Below are 16,855 nucleotides of genomic sequence, written 5' to 3' on the forward strand. Positions count from 1 at the left end.
ATTATATATACATTCAACAGCAGAACACATACCACAGTCAACATAGAAAAGACCATTTCCGAAATGGCATAGACTCTGCTGATTTTTCCATGAAAATAATTATAAATGTCGGCTAAATATTCTTGAAATAAAACGAATATGTGTTTTTACGTTAAAATCGTAGCAATGTAATTTTTTTTTAAACAGTTTTTTTTTTTGCTGTAAAAATAATTGACGGTTAAATATTCTTGAAATCACTAAAGAGGAATTTCACTTTTGGTTTTTTTTTTGGGGGGGGGATGGCATAGACTCTGCTGATTTTGGTGCTAAGAGCAAAAATTGCCATGATCGTCGCTAGTTTGGTCAGGTTATTACAAGCCAAACACACGAGAGGGGCCATCGATCCAGTTCCATTTCGGAGCTGGAAAAAGGAGTGTCAGTCTTTAATGTGAGAAAACGTAGCTTCCCCAAAAGGGGTACTTTAGATAATTAAAATGACTTCAGTCTAGAAGTTCTCCTTTTACCGAGAACTGAAAGGTAGTATTAAAACAGGTACTACACACTGAATTATTTATTTGCAACCCCCGCCCCTCTCTCTCCATATATCTATACTCCTATAAATCTTTGTGTGTTGATATTCATATTAAAAACCCATTTTTCTATTTACTTATTTAACCAGGAAATACAATTTTTGCCATGTTTGTGGAATCGCATTCACTAGCAAAAGATCAAGCTAATTTGCATATTCTTTTAAACATTCATTTTAATTAATTCCCTATTAGTTTTTTTCAGTTTTCTTATGAGATGATCATCTTTAGTTAACTATTACGTGTAATTATATTCATGCAGATATTCTACATGATTTATACTTGCTTAATATTTACATAAAATAGGTTATAGTAAACACAAAACTCTTCCAATATATATTTATGTATGCGTATATATATTTGTTTAAAAAAAATAGCCACCAAACTCCTCTGTCAGTTTTTGGTCTACAAACATGAAACTTAATACATAGGGTATTCGAACCAATGCACAACTTTATATCTGGGTTTTAGCCAGGGAAAATTGGTAGAAAAGTGTGAAAATTAAAAAAAAAAATGTAAGTTTGCCAGGTGATGGTTGAACGACGGCATTAAGAATATGCATGCGTAACGTAGTAGCTATTATCATGTTTTAATTTTTAGTATTGCAAACATGTGTTCATGTTCAGGCATTAACGTCAAAAGAAACGGTAAATTGCAAGCTAAACGTTTTGGTTTCGATTTTCGGTGGTGGCACACGAACTTTTTTTTTTTAACTTTTTAAATCATTACTATATATTGGGTCCAATATAATAAATACGCAATCTGCATTAATCAAAATATATTTAAGCGTATTTAACGACCAGGCAATGCCAGGCAACCCGCTAGTATATATTTTAAACTTTAATTTAAACCATTATATAAAAATATTTTTATAAAATAAAAAATAGGTTCTCTACAGTGCAATGTAGACTATAATGTATTGTAGACTAAGTTACTGTGGGGAGACATGTTAAGCTTTCTCCCGGTACATCATGATAGGTCCTCAACTAGAACAGGCAATCAATCGATTCGATTAAAAAAAAAAAAAAACGATTTCGATGACAATAAAAATATGTGAGTGTGAAACATTCATTGATCATCATTCAGTTCCGAGCAAAGTCGAATCTTTCTGCTAGTATATATATAATTTATTGAATAGTATTGAAAATGTCCGCTTTTTTTTTTTTTTTCCATTCCAGTTTTCTTTCTGTGTTTGTTTCTAGCAAGAACTGACTTATGTAGCTGCCATTGTCGCTTTTTGCTGAAATACCTTCAGATTCATCTTGATCCATCTTCAGGGATGGTTAATCGTAAAGATATATTATTTTGAACAAATTAGGCCCAAGATACTACACTTTTATCCCAGCCATCACTCCGGGTATTCTTGGGGGTGCCATATTTTACTCAACATTTGTAGGCACGTGCAACTATAATCAAATTGCACTTCGTTTGATCATACGCCAAGAACATCACCAACATGACCTCCCACAACGCCAAAACCAGCCTGATCGATACCATCCGTCGAATATTCGCCGAACTCCTGCCGGCGTTTATAGAAAAGGCATGCTCCCAGTTCTGGACCTGTATCGAGGCGATGATTGAGGCTGAAGGCGATTACATTGAATAGATGTCAGCTCTACTACATAATCAAGTTACTTGAATTGATTTTTTTTTTCAATAAAAGTTTTAAAATAAAACTGTAGTGTTGTTTTCTGTTGGACGACAACTTTATCGTTCCACCCTTTAGTAGTCTCTTGCGTCCAAGTGGCAATATGGCCGTTTGATTGTGAACAATAAATAAATAGTGAAGCTGCCTCTGATTCTTTCATTGTCCGTTGCTCAAGCAGGTTCCCGACATGCTACATTACACCCCCACCCGTGCCCCCCTTTGAAACAGGTGAAGCGTAGAGAAAATATGGGTAAAAAAAAATGGAATCCCCGTGTATTGTCCAACTGGCGAAAGAAGCACACAAAAGGGAGTGCCGTTCGGTAAAGCCGTGATACGAAGAAGGAGTGGGGGGGGGGGTCAGGACGAAGAAGGAGGGGGGGGGTCAGGACGAATACAAAATCTAATCCTTTTCTCTTCTACAACCGATTCAATACTTTTTTTTTTCTGCTTTTAAGCCAATAAATGACCGTCACCAGCACAACACCGGCAGTCACAACAATGACTCGGTGACCGACGATCGTCTAATGACATGTTGTACAAATATTAATGGCATTCAGCTTGTCTTTCTATAGCATTTTATAGACGGAAAAGAAGAACGAACCCTGAGAAGTGTCTGGGGGTTAGCGAACTCGGGGTAGGCTCGAAATGATGTCGTGGGTGGGAGCTTTAATCGTGTTACTTATGTTGAGTTGGGATATCGTTTCTTCTGTACTTTACATGAGACGTGTGATCATATGAATTTTTTTTTTTTGTGTATTGATATTCATATTAAAAACACCTTTTTTTATTTATTTAACAAGAAAATAGAACTTTGTTAAATATGGGTCGTGGAATTGCATTTACTAGCAAATGAGCTAATTTGCATATTCTTTTAAACATTCCACTGAACCATGTATGCACATGTGTAACCAATAATGTTTGTATAATAAACAGAATATATACCAGCTCTGTCCTGCATTGAGCACTATTTAATAAACACATAAGTTTCATTGGATTTGCATCTAGGAAACCAATCGATACAGCCATTATATATAGGTCACAATCACGTTGACATACCGGTTCTTACTAGATCACTGAAGTTAAGTAGCGTTGTTGAGCCTGGACAGTACCAGATGGATGAACATTTGGGAAGGCTAAGCGCTGTATGTACGGCGCTGAGATGTAGAAATTTCTAGGTTGATATCTGGAGGGCGCATTCATTCACTGAAAGAGATGCACCCATAGTCTTTGTTAAGACATGCATCTAGGAGAAGAAAACTTTGATGTAAACAACTGCGGTTACTGTATATTCTGTACATCTGCACCGACAAAGGTTAGCAGTAATACTAAAAAGTGGGGTTGGTTCTGTCACTATAAACACATCATTTGTGTGGATTTCCGAGCAACGTAATTGTTGTAGCAGAAACTTACACATCGAAATCGACGGGAGTGTCATATATATATATATATATATATATATATATATATATATATATATATATATATATATATATATATATATATATGTGGGTGTGTGGGTGAGAGAAGTGTCCTACAGACACATTCTCACTTTTACATACGCACACACACACACACACACACACACACACACTCGTGAGTAAAAAAAAAGAAATGGGCCAAACAAATTTTATTTATTTTATTGCACTAAAAACTATATTGAACAAAAAAAAATTGAACAAGAAAACTTAAACGAGATTAATAACACAGAACAAGACATTTACTTTTATAAATGCATAGGATGGAATCGCATTCCCTTTTGATTTCTTTAAAAGATCAATCATTTTAGACATGCTCTCAACCAAAGTGGAAAACTGTGAATAGGAGATGCTATTCCATTCGCTTTGCACAGCTTCCCACAGTTTGTCATTGTACTCAAAAGTTCTTCCGGCCAATGCACAAGATATTATGGACCAAATATTCTCGATTGGGTTTGAATCGGGGTTTTGACCTGGCCAAAATATCACATCAATTGAATTATCAGAAAACCATTTTTTTGTAACTTTAGCAGTGTGTGCAGGAGCATTATCATGTTGAAAAATAATGTTCTGGGATATTCCCAGCTTCTGGATACTTGGTAACATTCCTGTTTCTAATATTCGAATGTATTCCTTTGCATCGATTGACTTCTCACATCTAATAAGTTGGCCAACTCCTGCTGCAGTAAAAGTTCCTCATACTATTATCTCTCCATTCCCATGTTTAACTGTCGTTTTTATGCAACTTGGTGAAACGCTTTCTCCAGTTCTTCGATTGCACCGTTCGGGAGCATCAGTAACACGACATAATCTTGATTAATTGAAAACATTCCTGAACCAGTTTGTATCTTTCTTGCCATAACCTGAGAAAAATCTCTTTCTATCGATGTTCTTCTTAGATAAAAGTGGCTTCTTTGCATACCTTTTAGAAGAAAATCCTATTTCTTTCATTCGTCTAGATATTGTATATCTAGAAAGAGAATTTCCAGCCCCTGTTTTGAATTCTTTGCGATGTTCAACATAAGTTTTCTTTTGATCTTTCAAAACAGTATATTTAAGCCTGTGGTCGTTCTTCAAAGGGGATGCTCTCGGGCGAGTAGATCCAGATTTCTCTTTTACCAAGCGTTCGTCTTCGAACCTTTGACCAATTCGCTTCACTACAGAAAGAGATGTTTTTACTTTTTCTTTTCTTAAAATATCAAAAATCTGCTCGTAAGTTATTTTGGACTGCCTTAATCCTGCAATTCGGTTTTTTATATCCTCGCCAACATACGGTCTTTCCATTTTTAGGATAATTTTTTCACGTATTATTATATGCTATAATAATAATGATCTTCAAAATAGAAATTTTCAGTTAAAATTAACAAAAATTCATGGAAAAATATTGAAAAATCGATTTCTTCCTTCTTTCACTCTAGGAACATTTTTTTTGTGCTCATGAGTTTATATATATATATATATATATATATATATATATATATATATATATATATATATATATATATATATATATATTATCCAAAATCTCTGGCGTTGATGGAGGGAAGACAAAACTCAATGTTATGTAATAGGTTCATCGTGGAAATAGTTTTATTTTTATAGGGTAGATGTATACGTAGGGTGAACACAGCACAACAATAGCACCCATGTCATTCCGGCCTGAAAACGTTAAAGTTGATGTTTTTTTTAATTCCTTATTAACGATTCCAAACCATCAAACTTCTTTTTTTTTCGAAATTCTTCGTCTTCGAAATTCTTCGTTTCTCTGTTGTTGACTAATTTTCTTGTTTTTTTTTTTTTTTTTAGGTAAGTAAATTCAGCCGATATGAAAATCCAGTGTTGAGATTCGGGCATTTCCAAGAATATATCCAATGATTTTGGTGGAATCGGTAAGAGGGTATTATTTTATTTTTTATCTTTATACGTTATATATGTTCTGCATCATGAGACGTCAATGGAAATTGACAGTTTTATTCAATTTGGCGACCCCGCCCAATTATATATTATTTTTATAAGAAAAATTTTATTATTTTATTTTAGTTTTTTTAATTCTGCGGTTTCATAATTTGTGTATTCATTCTTTTTGCGGACTGTTATTCTCATCTTTATTGTAGTTGTTTCGCGACGCGAGTATCGTCTGAAGATAACGGTTTCAATCATACCCAAGCAGGCCAGAGGGCAAGTCGGCCAAAACGTGGTAAGACAACAACAACTATGGAAGGCAATGATTACTGGGGATATAGCTACAAGAGACAGCATTCCTATCCCGTAGCGGATAATCACCTGAAGAAGGCCAGAAGATTAGTAGGTCGAAACGTGGTGAAACAAAATGGTGGGATCTTTCTATCGATCCGGTAGATATCTCACTGCTGATGCAATTCTCTATCTATATAAGAGCCAGGTACGTCCAAGGATGGAATACTGTTGCCACATCTGGGAAGGAGCTGCTAGAAAGGACTTGTCCTGCCTTGATAGAGTTCAAAATAGACTTCGTAGCTTCGTAGGAGATGTCCTTTTCTCTTCCTTGCAACCTCTTTTTCACAGAAGAGATGTTGCGAGTTTGTCTCTGATGTATCGTTATTTTCATGGAAAGTGTTCAACTGAGCTTCAGTCTATGGTCCCCCCTTGTCTAACTTTCACAAGAAACACTCGTCTAGCCGAAAACACTAACAATAATCCCCCCACTCTTTATCTGTGCCTTAACCTAAACGTAGATTCCATGAGCAAAGCTTCTTTCTTAGAACTGCATGCTTGTAGAATTGTCTTCCGTTTTCCTGCTTTCCGGCTGACTACAATATGGTTGTGTAAATAAGTTCTTGATGAGGCGTTCCATATAAGTTATCAAATTTACCGAATTTTCATTACTAATGATTACTATATTGTCCAATTTCTACTGTACACTCTTTAACCCTTATCCTTGAGTGGCCTCTTGGCCTTGATAATGTGGTGATGCCTGTGGAAAAAAACCCCAAAACAACAACAACAACAACAATAACACCTGTAAAGTTTAGCATAACAGTCCACAAAAGAATGAATACCCGCCCAATTACGTACCACGATTTCTTGTTTGTTTCGATTCATTTTTGCACAATATTTTTTGATAGAGATTCTCGACTTCAAATATAATAATATTCTTAAACTTATTTTTTCAAAAAATGTTTAATTTACTTCTTTTATTTTTATTTTTCAAATCGTTTTTTTTTTTTAATACGCACAATTTCTTTCCTTTAATCAATCTGAAAATCGCGCCAATATTACTTTTTCTTTGTCTATTACGATCCTTGTATATATTTGTAAAAAAAAACAAAACAAAAGAAAACGTGAACATTTTTTAGAAGTAAATAAACATGTATTTGCAAAAAAATTAGCTAACGAATATTTTTATTATATTGTCGTATTTAAAGACATTGAAATAAAACAAACAAGAAATAGTGGAACATAATTGGTTGGTTGGTTGTTTTACAGCATATCAACCTTTTTCAGGTTATTTAATGCCGAATCTAGTTATTTTGAGGAATGATTTTTAATGGAGTATATATTTTTTTTTAAAGTCAGATTCTATTTAACCCATACTTGGGACCCTAACAGGTACTACCACTCCGGGTCAGAGTGGACCTGGGAGCAATGGCAATTAAAGGGTGGCTCCACACTCCCCAAGGCCCGCAAGGTGGGGCCTCACCATCGGATATAGTTTTAGGTCATATCCAGGACCGAACATAATTGGGCGGAGTTACCTAATTAACTAACATTGTCTACTTCCTATAACGTGCTATGACGTAGACAACAAACGGGTAAGTTAATATGCGTGATCGACAAAAAATACTTTGTGACACCAGGAAATCTTTCTATAAAAGTGAGAATATGTGTGTGAAGACACTTCTCAACCTATATACTCAACGAAATTTTGATCTACAGACTTAAGATTTAGTATATAAGGTATTCAGACACGAGGAAAACTTTTTAATTTGTTTTCATCCGGACAAAGAGCTGCTAAGGGGTTAAAAATTAAAAAAAAAATTGGTACCTGGGAGTCATCGGATTTTTATCTGTTTTTCAACTGCTTCACGAGGCTTGAAAACACTTTCCAAAGATGTTGGCAAGCTGGTCCAATGGCTATCGTACTTGATTTACTGTCGTAAGGTTTTGGTTTCGATCTCAGCTTGAGTATATATATTTTTTTATTTACAAGAAGTTAACTGTTTAGAAAAAATATATAATACTCGTATACACGACCCAGTTTCTTTCCATTTAATTCTTTCTTTTTTTTTACTTTATTTTTTTTTAAACGAATTTAACGTTACGGTATATACCAGGTAACGCCAGGTACATCTAGTACAAAAAAAAAAAAGAAAAGAAAAAAAAAAAAGAAGAACGAAAGTTCACAAATGGTCACCATTTCCGTGGTTGACCATATTCTGCCTTGCTTAACTTAAAATCGTTCAGAATTCATGAGTTATGTTGTTACCGTCATTCCTCCTCACAGCCCCAACCATCAGCACTTAGAGGCCGGAGATCGACGAATTTCCGCCTGCGTATTGTTATCTTCCATCGCAGATGGTAACAACGGAGTCGCCCCTTCTCTCTCCTTCCCCTCCTCCTTTTTGTGAAGGTGTATGGAATTGGCGGGAACGAGTAAGGCTCCGCTTACTTTGTCGACCGCCATTTTTTTCGTATTGTATTTTACGCGCTCCGTGCCTAAATATAGGAGATGTGTTTATCGGCAGGAAGCAAGGGTATGCATTGCTTGGGATGGTGACCCTATTGTGCCAGGGGACTTTTTGCCTTTCAAGTAAACCCCGTCCTTAATGCGACTATTGATATGAGCATCATTTGTCATGAATATGTATGTATCCACACATGCATGTATGGATATATGTATGCGTGTCCATATATATATATATATATATATATATATATATATATATATATATATATATATATATATATATGTGTGTATAAAGTCAGTAAAAATTAAATTTACAAGCCAAAAGCTTATGTAAACTTAACGCGAATATGAATATTACTATTTATATAGTAATCATAACCAAATAAAAAAAAGCTCAATATAACCAAAATAGGAAACAGAGCTTGTCATAAAAGAGCACTATTAAAGACTGTAAATTATAATTTACAAGAATTTATTGTTTAACAGGATACTCAAAAAGAAATATTAAGATTTCCGTAATACACAGAGTTTCAAAGAATGCGTTCTTTCCATCAGAGGAAATATATTAGCAAATGATCATTATATCAAAGCTAAGACTATGTCGTCTTCAAGTCCAATGTAGACAAGTTCCTGATGAGTCGCTTTCTTAAATTATCAAATTCCACCCATCACGACCATCGTACACTCATTAACCCTTATCCTCAAGTAACCTTCAGGCCTTGATAAGTGGTACTCCTTCATAAAAAAAACACGTTTATTTTTCATCCCTGTAGGTGCGTTAATGTGTCGTTTACTTGGTACAGATATATTTTCATACTAATATATGTGTACTATATACGGCACAATCGCGTTGACACACCGGTTCTCGCCAGATCACTGAAGTTAAACAACGTCGATCCTGGCCAGTACCAGATAAGTGACCATTATGGGAAGGCGAGGCGCTGTATGTACCGAAAGGTAAAATACCAGATTGAGAAACTGGCCGGTCTATCCTTCTCTCAAGGGTAGATGGAACTCTCTTAAGTCGTGGTAGGCACCCCGTTTAGTGATGGCTCACGATAAAAAATTCCGCTGATAGCCCTGGCGACAAGATTCGAATTACACTACAAACTCGTGTAGTGAGTTCAATCTCGGCTACGGCCACGCTGGATGGATGATGGATGTGTGTGTGTGTGTGTGTGTGTGTGTGTGTGTGTGTGTGTGTGTGTGTGTATATTAGTGGATTTTACCCTCTTCCGCAGGATGGTCCAGTAGAATGAAAATAAGCATTCTTTTTTTTTTTTTAGTCTTCTAATCTTATTGATAGTTTCTATTTTTTTTTTTTTAAATCACCTAACGTCGAACTGATGCAATCTTGTTGTTTTGATTTACTTAGTTACTAAAGTAAGACTCCACCATCATCATCATCATCATCAGCAGCAGCAGCAGCAGCAGCAGCAGCAACCACGCTCACAATAAACTAACAAAACAGTTATTAATTCAAGACCCACGTATGGATTTTATCGCTTACAAAAACAAAAAATATTTAGACATTACTCGTATATAAAACGCCCATAAAAAAGCAAAAATTTCTTCAAACCAATACAAAAAAAAAAAAGAATTTAAAAAGTGCACTTACATACATGGAATGAAATTACCGTTTGAAATGGACAACTTGCATCAAGGCGCTTCAACCGGAAGTGAAATGGAGAAGATGGAATCAACATCAAAAATTTGTAATCTCCACTCATAGATTGGCACCAAGTTGTGCGAACAACACCCGAAAAAACGAAACCGAAAAAAACAAACAAACAAAATAAACAAAACAAAATGAAAAAACATGATACCCCCTTTGAATTATTTAAGTCTCTGTTTTCCTGACTAAGAGAATTTAGTTGTAGAGCTTACACTCACGCACACATATATAAGAAAAAAATTAAAGACTGTAAACATATTTTTTACATTAATTTATTGTTCGACAGGATACTCAAAAAAGTATATCGAAATTTCCTTAATCCGTGGAGTTTCAAATAAATGCGTTCTTCTCATCAGAGAAAAGGTACTGGCAAAATAATATTATAGTGAAGCCATGAATTTGCTGTTACTGGCATTAACTAAAACAGCATTACATGAAAACTATTCATAAAGGAAAAACAAAAATGTTTTGTGCAAACGATTTATAAAATGTAAGAAAGCAGAGAACATAAAAAAGATTGGCATGATTAAAAAAGTTTGTAATAATCAAAAAGTTTGGCATAATTCAAAAAGTTTGGCATGATTAAAAATTTGTAATAATCCAAAAAGTTTGTAATAATCCAAAAAAGTTTAGCATGATTAAAAAAGCGCACTATGTTGGGCACTATGTTGGGATTTGGACAGCAAGATGTCGGTTCACGTTACACTTGAACTTCTACATGTCAGTACAGTTGGGGAAGCAGGGACCTGGAATGGAATTCCAGAGTCTAGCGGTTCTGGGGAAGAAACTTCTTGAGTAGAAAGATCTTTTATATCTAGGGATCTCTACTGCATGGGGGTGGGATTTATCTGTCAAGTTTGTCGAGGGTGTCTACGTCGTGGGGGCACAAGTGTCTGCAGTTTGTCAGAGCATTCACCATTAAAATATTTCTAGAAGAGGCAGAGGGATGCAACGTTTCGTCGATGGGACAGAGGCTGAAGCTTAGATGCCAGTCCAGGGCCTATTAGATTGGCGACTCTCTTTTGTCTAGGAGCGAGAGACTAGCAGCAGATGCATCAGCCCAAATGTGACAGCAATACTCCATACATGGGCGAATGGTGGCCTTATAGAGGTACAGAATACTTTCAGGTGTCAGTAGTTTTCTAGCACGGTAGAGAGAGCCTACCTTCTACGCAGCGGCCCTGGCAATGGTTTCAATGTAATTGTTCCAACTCATGTTTCCTGTGAACGTTAGGCCAAGCAGTTTGAAAGATGTACTCTCAGATAGGGAGTCACTGGCCATTGCTATTGGTGGCAGAGAAGGTTTCTTGAAATTATTGAAGGAAACCAGTTTAGTCTTGGCAGCATTGAATGTGACCATCCATTTTTGTCCCCATTCCACTACAGATTGGAGGTCATCCTCTAGTGTTTTTGCAATTTCTTTAGTTATGTGTTCATTTTTTTTCCTGTCATGCCTGTTATAGAGTGTGGTGTCATCAGCATATATACCCATCTCAGAGGTAGTTTTGTCGGGGAGGTCCTTAATAAATATTAGGAAACGGCGTTATATATATATATATATATATATATAAGTTCTTAATCCGTCGTCTTAAATAATCAGACCCAAGTTCCACAATTACCAATCATCTCAGTGTTATCTAACCGGCACTCATTAACCCTTATCCTTCAGTGACCTTTGAGTCTTGGTAAGTTCTGCCCCCGACCTAGTTAAAAACAACAACAAAGCTATTCTTAAATATAATCAAGGATCAGTCAATCAACTTGTACTGGACAGTCCAATATGCAGTCGTTCAATCAACATGGTCAAACAGAACGACGTTCTCATTTTCAATTCCTGCCCGGAACATGTCTTACACCAACTTGACTGGAACGGGACAGACGTCAACATCAACGGTCACTGAATCAACTATCTGTGTTTTGCTGATGACGTCACACTGGTCAACTACTTGCTGACAAACGTTCAACGACTTCTAGGCGAAATCGACTGTGCAGACAATGTTGTCGGGTTCAAAGTAGTGATAAGGCGATTTTAATATTTTTCCCCATTCAGATACAATTACAGATTCCTTACTAAATTCCTAATCTCTGCCCCCCCCCTCGCCAATCTTTCACAAAAAACATCCGTTTAGTTGAATCCACTGTCAATAATTTTCCCCACTCTTTATCTGTGCCTAAATCAAAACGTAGATTCCATGAACATAGCTTCTTTCTTAGAAGTGCACGCCTGTGGAACTCCCTTCCGTTTGCCTGTTTCCCACCCGACTACAACTTGGAGGTCTTCAAGTCCAACATAAACAAATTCCTGATAAACCGTCCCCTTAAGTAAGACACTTTATGAAATCTCCATTACTAACGATTACTATGATATTATCCCAAAGTCAACATGGTCAAAATCAAATTGTCGTCAACAACTACCATCAGGATTGCCTTCTGTCAAACCGAACAGGATGACCTTTATGCCTACTTTGGTCACGAACTGCCCCCCCCCCCCAAAAAAAATAACAAACTCATGTGCTAGAGTTAAATTGGTCAAACCAGAATGATGGTTCAAGAAAGACATCCTCCCAGGATTTACCCTTATTTGTTAGGGGTTTATTCTTGTCTATCGAGCAGTGCAAATGGATTCAATCACGACAACTATACAACCATTCGGAATACCCCGTTTTTGTATGGGAGCTGGATTCTCTACTATAAATCGTATACTTCATGCTACAATAGGGATGTGTGGGTGGGGTCGTAAATAAAGAGACCCTACAAAGTTCCCTTTTTATCACACACAATTCAATTAATATATCCCCTTCATCTTCGTTCTTTTGCAATCTGTAGAAAATGGTGACGAGTGTCAAGGGGCAGCGGGTGTTAGTATATGGACGAGGGTACCTCACCTCTTGCCCCCTCCTCTCGCAGGGGTACGCTCGTTGCAATCTCTTCATTTCGCCGATCCCTTAATGATGGATCTGGTAGTATGGGTATGGGGACAATTTCGGGGGCAAGGGCGGGAACATGGGATAAAACACCTGCCCTCGGGTTGGTGTACCTTCTCCCCACGGGCCCCTTCAATAACAAACACTGTGAATCTGGACCCTAATTCTCTACTGTCTCGAAAGTTTTACGTCCTACACGCTCTTTCTTTTCTACTATCCTTTGTTATTTTCCTTATTTCCTTTTTCTGCGCCCCCCCTTTTTTTTTTAGACAATCATGTTTTATTTTTTTCTTGTTCAATTGTTTTCTGATTTCCCCATTCTGTTCGTCTCCTCATCTTTCTACTTCCCTTTTTTCTTAGTTTTGTGACTGAACTCTATGATATATATATATATATATATATATATATGTTGCGAGTTGGGAATAATTTTCCCTTTAACCAATTTGGTACCCCCACATGGGGAGCGGCATATATGTTATTTTTAAAATATGAATTATAATTAAATATAAAAAATAATTAAAAAATAAAAACTATAATATATATATATATATATATATATATATATATATATATATATATATATATATACACACCTTCGATTATAAAATCGATACTTTTACGGTATATGTTCAATAAATATCTAAAAGATTGCCAATAAACTGAAAAAAATAAATAAATTCAATAAAAAACTATTTTGCCCGGAAAATTATTATCTTACACTCTACATGCTCTGGGAACAAATAAAAAGGCATTCATTGGTTACATATGTGCATACATGTTTCAGCAGAATCTCAATTTAGAGAAACCCACCTGATCAGACCAGACTAATTGAGATTCTCCTGAAACATGTAGCACATATGTAACCAATAATATTTGTATAATAAACGTACTGTATACCTCCTTTGGCCTTCATTGGGCAGAGGGGTTTCAGTTATTCTACATCTAGGAAATCAAAACTACACAGCCATTATGTGTGCGTGGGTTTGACATGATTTGGCGAATCCAATGTTTTTAATGATTCTATTGAATTATCGATTCTGATGCTTTTAAAATATCTAAATATTTTACTATGGAATTGTTATTTTTCTACTAATTTTCCGATTCTCGCTATAACTCCTGTAATATGAGCCATATTTTATCAAACGTTAAAAATAAAATCCTTTGTGGATTCATCTACAAATTTTAATTTCATTTTGTAGTTTACGATCAGTAAATATTTATCATTAATACGTGCTTCTGTGAATGAAGTTTTGAACAAAACAAAAAGTGAAAATCAATTTTTCTTTCGGAAAATAAACACCCACTTTTTTTATTCCAATTAATCGTCCCGAAACTAATAAATTCTATTATTGATTCTTAGTGTGCGTCTGCCTTCACATTTGTCCATGGTAGTCTTTTGTGTTCCATCTCTCTCTCTCTCTCTCTCTCTCTCTCTCTCTCTCTCTCTCCCTCTCTCTCTCTCTCTCTCTAAATAAATAAATAAGTTGACAAACGTTTAGAACATCTGTAAATACGGAAAGACAAAAGACGTTCATGAAACTGTACATTCACGAATACAAAAAACAAAACGCATGCCCTGAACCAATGACACGTGTGTGCGTAATTATATATATATATATATATATATATATATATAATTGTGTGTGTGCTATTTTCCCGCCATAAAAACCCCTGAAACGCGTGCTAAACACGCGCGAAGACAAAAGTCGTAGAACAGATGACAAACGCGTTCCCGCCAAATTTAAGAGAAGCTTTTGGCACGGGCGCAAAAATCCTTTTCGTAAACATTTCCAGCGAACACGTGGTCAAGAGTAGGGCTATTGTTGTTCTCTTTTTGAAAATGCGCGCGGAAGTCTGCATAATACGCTCTCAAGCTGCTCTCTCTCTCTCTCTCTCTCTCTCTCTCTCTCTCTCTCTCTCTCTCTCCCTGTTCTCTATTATTTCCGCTTTCTTTTCTCTTCCTTTATTTCACCACTTAGAATTGAGTGTTCAGTAATTTTTTCCATGTATCTCGCTCCCTGATGTTTCCTGTTCCTCCATCTCCATTTTGAATAACGTTTCGTGATACTACTACTCTTTATCGCACATGTACACACATATATTGTTACATCTCCCCTTCTTTGGGTTCTCCTTTCTATTATAACCGGATATATATATATATATATATATATATATATATATATATATATATATACATAGAGAGAGAGAGAGAGAGAGAGAGAGAGAGAATAAATGACAAAAAACTATATTCCAAAATTCATGGCGTTGACCATCTTATAATTTATTCCTTTAATTCAGTTGACTTTTACAATTCTTGACAATATCTGTTTCGTAGCGCAAAACCGATGAATTATTATATCAATCAGGGAACCTATTGTGCCCTTAACTCATCAGAAGAAATAGCGACAATCAATCCATCAAAAGGAAATAAAGTGTGATTTGACATGATTAAAATACGAAAATTGGAAGAGAAGCTGAAAATACCTTTAATATATTTTCATTATGCCATTTTGAATATATATATATATATATATATATATATATATATATATATATATATATATATATATATATATATATGAAATAAAATGGAGGTGGAAGGACCTGGATACTCAACGTTTCGCCCGATTTATGCGGGCTTCTTCAAGAGGGATGGTCATTGACGAGAGAGTCGGAGGATTGGGGCTATATATAATGATGGGGAGAGCAGCGTGTTTTCCTTATGTAAATTAGATGTCATATATACATGTATATACATTTTATGAGAGATAAAAAAAAACTAAATTAGAGTAAACTAGTGTAGTGGATTACGTCTAAAAGATAATATATCGTAGAGATTAAAAAAAAATTGTGTTTGGAAATATAGCGGTGATAGATTCAATAAATAAAATGACACGAGATTACGAAATACTTTTTTTTTTTTTAAATTAGAAATAATTGAATTGGGATAAAATAGCGCAGTAACTTAAAAGATGGTATCTAAAAATAAGAATAGGAGGTGATAAAATGGAGTCTAAAAATAGATAATGATAAAATACAGTAAATAAGTAAAATAAAAATAAAATTAAGTGAAATTACGATTTTTTTTTTTTTTTTGTATCGCGTTTAACCGGTGTCTAAGTTGTTTTCTTTAATAATTATTTTCGACAGAAAGGGAGCAACATGGAAAAAACCTTTTCTTTGCTTAATTATATTGCTGGAATGGGAGATTATAGCTGACTCAATTAAACGTCGTGTGGATCTGTTATGTATGTGTTTAAGGAAAGTTGCTTTGTTAAAATCAAAATGGTGGTCGTTTTCCATGATGTGACAAAATATGGCGTTGAGTGTATTGTTGTTTTTTACATCTCTTTTGTGTTCATATATTCTTTTATTTAAATTACGTTGAGTTTCTCCTACGTATATTTTTCCACAATCAAGGCAGGGTATGGAATATATTCCGGCTTTGGTGTTAATGTTGGTATTAGTTATAATTTTACGTGTTAGATCCCTAATTGTTTTTTTTTTTAATCTCCACGATATTTTATCTTTTAGACGTAATCCACTACACTAGTATACTCTAATTTAGTTTTTTTTTCTCTCATAAAATGTATATACATGTACATATGACATCTAATTTACATAAGGAAAACACGCTGCTCTCCCCCATCATTATATATAGCCCCAATCCTCCGACTATCTCGTCAATGACCATCCCTCTTGAAGAAGCCCGCATAAATCGGGCGAAACGTTGAGTATCCAGGTCCTTCCACTTCCATTTTATTTCATATCGTCGGATTTAATCCAGCTCAACAATTATATATATATATATATATATATATATATATATATATATATATATATATATATATATATATATATATATATATACTAGCATTTCAGCCCGACATTGCCCGGGTGT

This window comes from Euprymna scolopes, chromosome 34 (genome assembly GCF_053919585.1).
Source record: "Euprymna scolopes isolate OS-2025 chromosome 34, ASM5391958v1, whole genome shotgun sequence".
NCBI classification, from domain to species: Eukaryota; Metazoa; Mollusca; class Cephalopoda; order Sepiida; family Sepiolidae; genus Euprymna; species Euprymna scolopes.